The 9,681-nt window shown below is 43.3% G+C and overlaps 1 annotated feature.

Annotated features, from left to right (window-relative positions):
* Window positions 1,838–4,317: an enhancer, noted in NCBI's record as "VISTA enhancer mm1509". NCBI's record gives its function as "enhancer in: midbrain (mesencephalon)[4/4] | forebrain[4/4]" and the evidence as "EXISTENCE:transgenic organism evidence [ECO:0001131][PMID:17130149]".

Here is a 9,681-nt window from a genome sequence, read left to right as displayed (position 1 = left end):
ATATCCACTCATGTACATAGGACCCACCTCATCACATAATTAAAGATAATTTTTTTTTAAAAAAGGAAGTATCCCCAATTTTCCCATCGTGGGTTTTATCAATCTCTCTGCCATGTCATAGACTTATCTATTAGGTCTGTGATTGATTTTGCTACACTTAATGTCATATCAATTCCCAGATCATGCCTGAGTTAAAGGTAGAATGTCTGTCGTGTTGTTCTTTATGTTTCACCAAGTCATAGATCACAAAATAAAAGAAAACTGAGTCAATTTAAAAAAAAAAGGAAGTATCCCAGTTACTTAGGGACTTTCAGGTAAAGGAAAAGGGATGCTGACAGGAGTCAGGGCTACTGGGGCAAGGCTTCACTATGTAACCCAGTCTGACCTTAAATCTAAGTGCCTCAGCCTTCTGAGTTTGGGATTATGGGTCTGGTCCATGCAGACCTGTTACAAAAATATTTTTATTGTAGTAAAATGCACCCATAATATAGACTTCACGACTAGGTACCTATGTCTATAGTCTGTAGAATGATGTGTAATAGCTGTCTCTATCTGGCCCGGAATATTTCGACCAGCACTGCAGGAAATGCCAAAGCACAACGCTCCCTACACCTTACGACCACTCACCTACTTTCTTTTTATTTAGTTATTTGGTTTTATTTTATATATATGAGTGTTTGCCTACATGTGTATATGTGTACACCGCATGCATGCAGTGCCTGTGGAGGCCAGAAGAGCCTGTTGGGTCCTCCTAGAACTGGACTGGTGATGTTTTTGAGCCACTGTGTTCTGGGAAACTACCCCAAGTCCTCTGTAAGGGCAGATGGTGCTCTTAACTGCAGAGCCACCTCTCCAGCCTCTACCCTCTATTTGTTATGAGTTGAACTATCCTAGACATTTATAGACTAAGTGGAGTCATATAATATGTGGCCTTTTGGGGTCTACTTTCATTTCCTAGTCTGTTGTCTTCAAAGTTCATCCATGTTAAACTCTCTGTGTTTCTTCCGATAGCGGAAAGGTTTTCTAGTATTGAGGAATTAGCAAATTGCTTTCTATAGTGGCTTCATATTCCAGCAATGAATGAGGACTCCAGCTTCTCTACATCCCCAACAACAATTCTTGTTTTTTTTTTTTTTTAAATAGGTGTGAAATGGTTTCTTACTATAGTTGTAGTTTACATTTTTCCAATGACAGCAATGCTGATTTTTTTTTCCTTTTTTTTTCTTGACTGGAAGCATAGCTAGCCTTCAACTTCTGATCCTCCTGCCTCCACCTCCCAAGGACTGGGATCACAGTGTGTGTCACCATGCCAGGTTTTATATTGTTCTGTGGCTTAAAGGTAGGGCCTCGTGCATGCTAAGCATGGAGCTACCGTCCAGTCCAGAGTCCAGAGCAGCCCCACGGCTTAGACTAGATCCTTTGGTGTAGAAGGTGAAGAAAGCTCGCTGGAAGCAGGCGCATGGGTGTGTCTTTGTTTCTTTTTGCTCTTGATTGTGGACATAGTGTCTTTAGCTCTTGCCCCTCTCACTTCTGCACAGTAATGGAACATAACCTAGAATTCTAAGCCAAACCAACTTTTCCCCTGTTTTGCTTCGAAGTTCTGGTTATTTTATCACAGCAACAGAAATAAAACTAGGACAGATTTGTTTTCTGGATTTCCTCTTCAGAGCCAGGCTTAGTGGCTGTGATCACAGCACCCAGGGAGCAGAGGCAGAAGGATGTTCTAAATTCCAAGCCAGATTCTGCTATACTGTTGAGCCCCCCCCCACCCCCCATCAAAAACAAAACAAAAAGTTCACTCACCCTTGGCTAGCCTCAGCCTCCTAATGGACTATCCTGAGAAGTGTTTACCGGGCCAATTCCATCTCTAATTTTTACCTCAAATGCTCGGTTAACATGCAGGTTCCAACCTGTCAGGATCTCTCTACAAAGACCTCTACTGACCTTTTTCTGGTGATTACCTCTTCATCATATCATAATCCCAGCAACAACCTTCTCCTAAAGGTGATCTAGCCAGCCCTGGTTGCCTGGTGGCAGAAATAACCCAGCAGGGCGCAGGAATGTAGTTCAGTAGGTAGAGCACTTGCCCAGCTTGCACAAGGCCACTGGGTTTGATGCCCAGCATCGTATAAAACTTGCCATGGTGGCACATGCCTTTTATCTCAGTACTTGGGATGCAAGGGGTTTGGGAAGTTTAAGTCATCCTTAGCTATCTAATGAGTTGGAGGTCATGGAAACCTTCCTCTCAGAAAAATCAGCGCTGGAGAGATGGCTCAATGGTTAGGCATCAGTATGGTTCTTGCAGAGAACCCACATTAAGTGTTTCACGGTTGCCTGGAGCTCTAGCTCTAGGTATCCAAATCTAAAACCTCTTCCAGCTTTCTGTCTGTCTGTCTGTCTGTCTGTCTGTCTGTCTCTCTCTCTCTCTCTCTCTCTCTCTCTCTCTCTCTCTCTCTCATACACACACACACAACACTCACACACACATTTAAAAATAAAATAAGTCTTTAACTCCCAGATTCTACAGAAAATGAACTCCAGGATCTTCTGGCCCTGGTCTCAGCTCCTCTCCCTCATCTGGCAACCTGCTGCCTTCTGCTCTGGTTGCTAGCTGGGTGGGGTATTCTAGGAGACTCTGCAACCCAATGCTCCCTGACTGTCCTCTGCCCTCGCAGTAGATGCCTGGACATGCTGTTCCTTGGAGGTCAAACTCTGCCTGTAGCTCCTCTGCCAGGAAGACAGGCAAATTCTTCATGCAAACGGGGGATCGTTTTAACGGGTTGGGGCCCCTCTGCTTGGAATCTAATTTCTGTGTGCACAAAAAGGAGTTGAGAGGATGGAACTCTCCAGAAGCTGAGATTCAGAGGAGCTGTGGGCTGAGTCCTAGGGAAGAACCGTGGGCCTGGGCGTCTGAGTGGGTAGCGAGGGGCAGGGAGGAAGGAACAGGCTCCTAGGCTCCTCCCGGTTGCCTAGGTGACAGGAGGTGGGAGGAGGACCCAGAAGTGCAGGCTGGGTTTATCCGGCATCTCAGATCTTAATTCAGTGGAGTGGCACCCACTTCAGCCGCTTTGATCCCAGCAGCTCAGCCTCCAGGGAGAGTGGGGCGGGAGTGCCAACACAGAAGAATTCTTATCCATTCTTTCAGCTCCGTCCTCAGGGTTCCGCCTCCCCTCAGAAATAATGTCCACTCTGGGAAGGGACTAGGGAAAGTCTCCTGGCCTGCGTGGTTTTCAGATGCTTGTTTCAAAGGAAATCTTATCCAGAACCCCTATATGGAAAGCAAACATCGGGAGCCACTCACCTCCTCTGCAGTGTGTGAAAAGTCATCTGGGGGGAAAAGAAGCCTTGCTTGCTTCTTTGAGTACCCCGCAAATGAATTCATGGCAGTCCACGGGCCTTCCAGTGGGCGCCCCAGAGCAGGGGAAGCAGGGCCCTAGACGGAGGCGAACAAGCTAACTAACTGATCCAGGAACTTCCACAGCTAGGGCAGCATTACTCCTTTTGCAAAGGAAACTGAGTCCTGGATCGACACAGCGGTTTGCTAGGAGGGGTGTCCATAAAGGGAGAAATATCTTCTACTGAGCAGCTGAATATTTGGCTGGCTCCAGCCGTGACTCTTAGATCAAATTCAGGGGTGCCAGATGGCGCAGGGGCGGAGCACAGGCCTGGGAATCTCATCCCTCTGTTACTATGGGGGGTGGGGGTAGGAAGGGGGGACACGCATGACCTTGGGGGGATTTATTTTGAAGAGGCAAAGGGATCATCCCCTAGTTTGCAAGAGGTCCAGAAGAGTAATAGGATTAAATGGTGCTCCAGTCTGTTTTTTTTTTTTTTTTTTAAATTGTTTCTAAATGTCAGGGCCTCCTTGGGAGAAGGGGGCAAGCACACTGGCTTTTCAAGACTATTTGACAGTCAGTTTTTAAAACCTCATTATTTTTTCTCATTTTACATGGCTAATTATAAAGTAAGAGAGAGTCAACTCAGAAAACATGAAGAACAGAAAATGAAAGGAAAAACAATAAGATCATCCATAAACATAGCTCTAGACACAGCCGGTGGCCACTTCCTTTTAACATTTTTTCCTTGTACGGAACACTTCAGATTGTAATTTTTAAAATAACCAACGAGTAATGTCTAACAGACTAATATTAGACCATAAAAGTGAGGCCTGTGGGATGGCTTAGTGGATTAAAGGTGCTTGCCACCAAACATGGATGGTCTGAGTCTAATCCCTGGAACCTGCCTGGTGGAAGGAGAGAAGAGATAGTTCAAAGCTGTCCTCTGACCTCCACGTGTGTGCCACGGAAAGTAACCCTCCCCCAACAACACACAAATTAAATACATTTAGTGATTTCTAAAAAGAGTAATCAAGTTAAAAATCTGCGTGAGACCTCCCAAACAGTACAGGCTACTCTATGCTCAAATGGAGAGACCATATTGTAGGAGATACCACACATACTGATTACGGGACATGGAAAAATCAGGTTGTGGCACACCAGAAAGCTTCTTCCGGGACACCTAACTTTCTATAGGGAAAATGTCATTATCTGTCTACCCACCTGTCAATTACAATATGACCAGTGTGGCAAGACATGCCCGTGGGTACAATACTGACACTATGTTATAGGCACAAGCAACTGCCTTCTGACTGTGCTTAAGGCCCACTCTCTAGGAGGAAGCACATGCCTGGCATATTGTAAAACTGGCCAAGAACCCATGTTGGGAGCTCACCAGCAGAGGAGTGGAATAATATTACTATTATTCTGTGTTGGAGATTGGTTCTAATGCTTTGTTGCAATAGGGAATCTGAGGGTCCAAATGCTAGCGGTCCTTGCCCCCAGTTGGTTTTTGATCGATCAATAAAGATGTGAACAGCCAATGGTTAGGCGCAGGACAGGACCCTTAGATTTTGTGGATTAGGATGCAGAGAAGAACAGAGGAGAATCGCCATGACTTGGGGAAGAAGGATGGGACGAAGTCACTGCAAGAGATAAAGCCTACCACCATGAGAGATTTGGGTAAGTGGCCACTGGTCACTTCCCTGATTGTGCCTGGGGCAAATGGGGAAGGTTTAGAAGTTCTCAGTCTTTGAGTAGCCAAGGCATTTCAAAAATAAGCTAGTGTGTGTGTGTGTGTGTGTATGTGTGTGTGTGTGTCTTTCATTCACAGATCCAAAGATAGCTCCTCGGTGGGTGCACAAGTGCCATCTGCAGGGAGCACAAAATGGAGTAGCTAAAAACTCCCGCTACAGTTCTGCGAAGCGGGCTTACTGTTAAGCTGCCCTCCAAATGTGCATCTTTTAACGTGAGACTAGTGCCCCTCTTAGACCTCATTAGAGAAGGCTCTGTGTTCAGCAGACGGTTATTCACATAGGAACATGCTGTTTTGTCATAGCAATGACATAGTATGACTCGAACTCAGCAAGCATTTTGCTGACTAAGCTATTGCTTTATCCTTTTTTCGTTTATTTAGACCAATCCAATATTTATGAATATTGAAAGGAATTGTATAAAAAATAGTATTAAATAAATGTACATTCATTTGTGTAGAGTGGTATTATGTATTTCTTACGTTCCTTCTTTCTTTTTCTTTAATTCATTTATTTTGGCATTCATATTAGCTCTGAGGATCTGCCCACCTCTGTCCTCCTGCCTAGAATTACAAAGGTGGATAAGCATTCCTGAGTTCTCTGCAACAACTGCTCTTAACCCCTGAGTTGTCTCTCCAGACCCTTTTGCTAGTGAGTAAGAATTTTTGTGTCTTTTTTTCCCCACTGACTTTTTGTTGTCCAGTGCTAGGGATCAAGTCCAGGACCTTGCACATGTAGGCAGGCACCCTAACCCTGAGCTATACACCCAACCCTGCTGGTTCCATTTGGCCAAACTTATCATATGCCAAGTCTCTGTGCTTTTCTGACACTTTTTCTGTTTATCTCCTCTCTTCTTACACAATGCATTAGTTTTCATTAATATATGTTATTATATATTTATATATGTATAGTTAATATATTGACTACAACACACACACACACCACACACATGATGCATAAACTACCCTCCTTTTTCTTCTGTTCCCTTGGCTGCTTTCCTCCTGTGTATGTATTCTTCCATATGAATCCATTTAAGAACATCAGTGGAAAGCCTTTTGGATAGTTTGGTTGTAATTACATTCAATTTGAGCTTGTATTTTAAGAAATATACTGAAGTTTGAGTGGTTTTTTTTTTCTCTTTAAGAATTTAGCATGCCCATAAATTATGCTTTTTAAAGATGTGTTTTAGTTAAGTTTCCAAGTTACCTCCATAGAGAGCCTGCTCATCTTGCTCTAGGGCTTAGTCCTAAATGTCTGATAATTTCGGTCACTCTTTTTGCTGTTACCTTTTCTGATTGTCTGTGCTTACATGCAGGAAAGTTGTCAGCTTTCTCATGTTGGTCCTGTTAATTTCAATAGTCTCTTCATTGGTTCTTTTTGATTGTTTCTTTGTTTGTTTGGAGACAGGGTATCACTATGTAACTCCGACTGTCCTGGAACTCAGAGATCTGCCTGCTTTTGCTTCCCAAGTGCTGGATTTAAGGGATGTGCCACCATGCCTAGCCCATTTATTGGTTCTTAAAGTCTCCTAGGTAAAATAGCCCCATGTCCCTACATGTAGTCAGTGTTTTATATATGGCCTTTTTAATTTTTAAAAAAAAAGTTATTTATTTTATGTATGTGAGTACACTGTAGCTGCCTTGGTCTTCAGACACACCAGAAGAGGGCATCAGATCCCATTGCAAATAGTTGTGATCATGTGGTTACTGGGAATTGAACTCAGGACCTCTGGAAGAACAGCCAGTGCTCTTAACCTCTGAGCCATCTCTCCAGTCCTGTGTATTCCTTTCTAACACCTATATTCTTTTTTTTTTTAAGATTTATTTGTTATTATACATAAGTACACTGTAGCAATCTTCAAACTCAGAAGCACCAGAAGAGGGGGTCAGATCTCATTACGGGTGGTTGTGAGCCACCATGTGGTTGCTGGGATTTGAACTCAGGACCTTCGGAAGAGCAGTCAGTGCTCTTAACCACTGAGCCATCTCGCCAGCCCACCTATGTTCTTAAAATGTTTTATTATATTTATTTACTCTATGTGTGTGTTCATGTGTGTGCATGTCATGGCACATGTGTGGTGGTCAGAGGACAATAGTCAGGTTTAGCAGGAAACGTTAATGCACTGCAGTCATCTTGCTGTCTGTCCATCCGTCTTAGTTGCTTGGCGTTGAGGATGGTGAAGAAGGAAGAAGTGTGAGACTTGCCGTCTTGCCACTGACAGGAATGGGGACACATCTCCTGTTGTATTGTGTTCACTGACATAAGCATGGCGTAACAGCTCCAGAATCTCAGTGTCTAAATAGATGAACTCCTAGTTGCACAAAGTCTAATGGGAATGCCTCAATCAGGCAGTTCTTCCTGTGACATCAGACCCTTCCATCCTAGGACGAGGCCACATTCGTCTCGTGACCTTCAGCTCTGCTGTTGAAGAGCTAAGTCTTTGATCTGCTCTGGCTTGGGAATGCCTTCCATGCACAGTCTAGAACTACACATGTGCAGAGCCTGGAAATATATTCTCTGACAGGCTGGCTGTTTCCTAGAACCTTAGCATAAGGCTTCCACAAGTTCTTCACAACCTGACAGTTTCTTGGAATCAGTATTTGTTGCTTGACCTCTTGTTCCTCCGTGCAATGATTACTTTGCCCTCTTTGATTTTATTTAATGCAGCGGTTTTAAACCTGGGGGTCGCAACCCTTTTGGGGATCCAACAACCCTTTCACAGGGCTCACATATCAGATATCCTGCAGATCAGATATTTACATTACGATTCATAAAAGTAGCAAGATTACAGTTATGGAGTAGCAATGAAAATAATTTTATGGTTGGGGGTCACCACAACAATGAGGGACTGTATTAAAGGGTCACTGCATTAGGAAGGCTGAGAACCACTGATCTAATGAAACGCGAAAAACAAAGTTTTATTTGTCTTTAAAAAAAAATCCTTCTTCCCCACCCCCACTATGAGCCAGTCACATGCAGTGTAGCCCAAGCTGGCTTCAAACTCATGATCTTCCTGCCTCCGCCGCCCAAGTGGTTGTACTGTGGACAAGCATCCCCGGCCAAACAATAATTATTATCTTTTCATCATATTTAAAAACATTTTAACACTTGGTGGTTTAAAAAAAATAAAATTTCTTTACTACAATGAATTCATAAATCAAAGCATCACATGGCTAGACTAAGGTAGCCACTTAGACCCTTGCCCCATCCCAGTCTCTGTGAACTTCCCTCCTGTGGGAACAGCCATTCTGGAACCCTGGAGTTTGGCTCTGGGTTTCACTAACAAACAGTGACTTTTTAATGTATGTACTGACCACAAAAAGGGAAAAAAACTACGACAGAGGTGAAACTAGAAAAATAATGAACTTTCTATTCCTTTCCATGGCTCAGGTGTCCTCTTGTCTGCACACAGCACCTCTTGTTGCTATTTCTTTCTAACTGTTGTGATTCCTGCTTACAGTTGCTTACACACGTACTGTCCATTATAGGCCAGGATCTGGATATGAGGAGGAAGTTGATTTTTTTTTCCCGATTTTGTGTGACTTTGCTTAATAGTACAATTCTAAGTTCATCCTTTTTCCTGTAAATTTTGTTTTTCTTTACACTTGAATAATATTCCATTTTGCACATGAGGAGACACTTCCTTGATATTCACTTGTCTACTGATGGGCATCTAGGGTCGCCTCAGTTTCTGGCTATTATAAATAGAGCAGCAATAAACTCGGGTATGCAGGTGTTCCTGTGGTAGAGTATGGAGTTCTTTGTGTCCATGCCCAGGAAAGGTATAGCTGGGTCATACATGGTAGTTCTCTTTTTAATTGTTTTCTGGACTCTCTGAGCTGATTTGCACGAGTCCTTATTAATTGGTCCTCTCACCAGCAGTGAGTAAGAGTTCCTTTTTCTGCACAGCCTCTCCACTGTTTGTTGTCGGATTCCTTGGAAATGGCCTCCTTTCTGACTGGGGTGAGGAGGTATCTCAAAGTAGTTTTAATTGCAGTTCCCTGATGAGAAGGGAACACTGAACACTAAAAAATAGATACTGGCTGTTTGTGTTTCTTCTTTTGAAAACTGTCTGCTCCTTTGTTCATTAGCCCATTTGTTGATTGGCAGTTTTATTTTCTTGGTATTTAATCGCTGCACTTCTTTGTATATTCTAGTTATTTTAGCCCTGTGTCTCAAGTATGGCTGTAAAGGTTGTCTCCTATGTTCTGCTAATAATTTGTTCTGTTTAATTTCACTTAGTTGATACCTTATTTGCTATCTATTTCATTGTTCTCTCTCTCTCACTCTCTCTTTCTCTCTCTTTTCCAAGACAGGGTTTCTCTGTGTAGCCCTGGATATCCTGGAACTCACTCTGTAGACCAGACTGGCCTCGAACTCAGAAATCTGCCTGCCTCTGCCTCCCGAGTGCTGGGATTAAAGGCATGTGCCACCACTGCCGACTATTTCATTGTTTTCTATCCTTTTTTTTTTTTTTTTTTTTTTTTTTTTGAGGCAAGGTCTCCTGTATCGATGTGTAGCTGAGAATGACCTTGAATTTTTGATGCTCCTGTCTTGGCCTAAGGATGGAGAAAGACATCAGAGCCACAGAA

The sequence above is a fragment of the Mus musculus genome, chromosome 9 (assembly GCF_000001635.26).
Source record: "Mus musculus strain C57BL/6J chromosome 9, GRCm38.p6 C57BL/6J".
Lineage (NCBI taxonomy): Eukaryota > Metazoa > Chordata > Mammalia > Rodentia > Muridae > Mus > Mus musculus.
Note: the sequence above shows the minus strand (reverse complement) of the source record. Positions and strands in the feature narration are given on the sequence as shown.